At 35.1% G+C, this 1,565-nt stretch overlaps 1 non-coding gene across 1 annotated transcript; it reads right to left on the reverse strand.

Moving 5' to 3' along the window:
• Positions 1-983: 983 nt before the first annotated feature.
• LOC124889843 lies at positions 984-1,090 on the reverse strand. The gene has a single exon (XR_007048757.1). It is a non-coding gene; the product is annotated as a small nucleolar RNA R71 (small nucleolar RNA).
• Between the last annotated feature and the right edge of the window lie 475 nt (positions 1,091-1,565).

Genomic DNA, 1,565 nt, shown 5'->3' on the forward strand with positions numbered 1-1,565 from the left:
ATTTAATTCACTTAATTGGATTATTACATCCCCGCTGAACAATGTAGTTGTAATATCCATATTAGGTAAAAGATTATAGGTTGGGAAACTAGGATCATGCAATTAACCTTACGAATCAACAACCACGATAAGCAAGTTAACAAATTAATTTCAATAACATATTATGATTGTTCGAAGTGATTTAACCCAGGGTTATCTTCCATTAATTGTTTTAAGAATTTAATTTTTGTATTATTTATTTTATTTTTAGTTTACAAAATGACAAACTCTCTTCTTATTTATTTTTCTCAATTAGTTAAACTAAAATTAGATAGGCGGCGAATGCAAGTCCCTGAGAGATTGATACTTGGGCTTCCTTGAAGCCACTATATTACTTTATAAGACCACATACACTTGCGTGTGCGCTTAGGAACTGTCAAGTTTTTGACACCGTTGCCGGGGACTAGTAAAATTAGTGAATTTCTTAATTTTTATTTTTTGATAATAAGTCTAAGTGTTATCAACTTGATCTTAGAGAATGAATTTTTATAGGTTTAACTAAATACTGGACGGGCCAGAAAGAAAGTTTATAGAGCATTGTGCAGAACTGGAATTGATTTTTCATCATAGGCTAAGAGCTCAACATTTTATTTAACAGGGTCAAATGGTTGAACTATGAGATCCTAATATTGTTGATCCAAATATTGGAAATATTCCAGCTCTGGTTATTCTATCCGTTCCTATTCAACCAGACGCAAGACCTGTTCGTAAGATGGCAACCCACTTAAGAACCATGTGACTAACAATATTCGGAAGCCTGAGCCAGGATATTGATGGGAATTGAAACAAAATATGGTGCAATTAAAGCTATGTGACACTATTTTCTTTTTCTTTAAATGGGGAAGCAAAGAGGTGGTTACATGCAAAACCACCATACTCCATCACTTTGTGAAGATTGTGCTCGAAAGTTCCTTATTTGATTCTTTTCATCCCAAAAGACTGCACGATTGAGGAGTGAGATCTTGAGTTTTAGAAAAAAAGATGGAGAAAATTTCTACCAATCCTGGGAGAGATTTAAAGGGATGCTAAAAAATTATCCTCATCATCATCAATCGAATGATGTCTTGGTGTACATATTTATAGAAGGCCTTGAGTCGAATATGAAGATTCTCTTAGATTCAGCAGTAGGAGGCCAAGCTTTGGAGAAAACTTATGAAGAATTGTATACACTATTGAATCGAATCTCACAAGGGAATCTTAACTAGCATATAGACTCAAAGAGTGCTCACAAAAAGGGTGCAGGGGTATTAAAGGCAGATCAGTTCACTGTATTATAGGAATAGATTACAGCAGTGCAAAACTATATGACTACTCAGCTGAACAACCCAAAGTTGGGTGTGACACAACCAGCAGCCGCAACAAATGCATTTAATAGGTATATTTATGGTGTGAAGTTTGTGAAAGTAGTGAGCACACAATAGACGCTTGTTCTGTTAATCCAGATTTAGTCAACTATGTGGGGAATGAAAATCATCAGGGTCAACAGAATTTTGGCAACACGTATAATCCCAATTGGAGGAACCACT

The sequence above is a fragment of the Capsicum annuum genome, chromosome 12 (genome assembly GCF_002878395.1).
Source record: "Capsicum annuum cultivar UCD-10X-F1 chromosome 12, UCD10Xv1.1, whole genome shotgun sequence".
In the NCBI taxonomy this organism is placed as follows: Eukaryota; Viridiplantae; Streptophyta; class Magnoliopsida; order Solanales; family Solanaceae; genus Capsicum; species Capsicum annuum.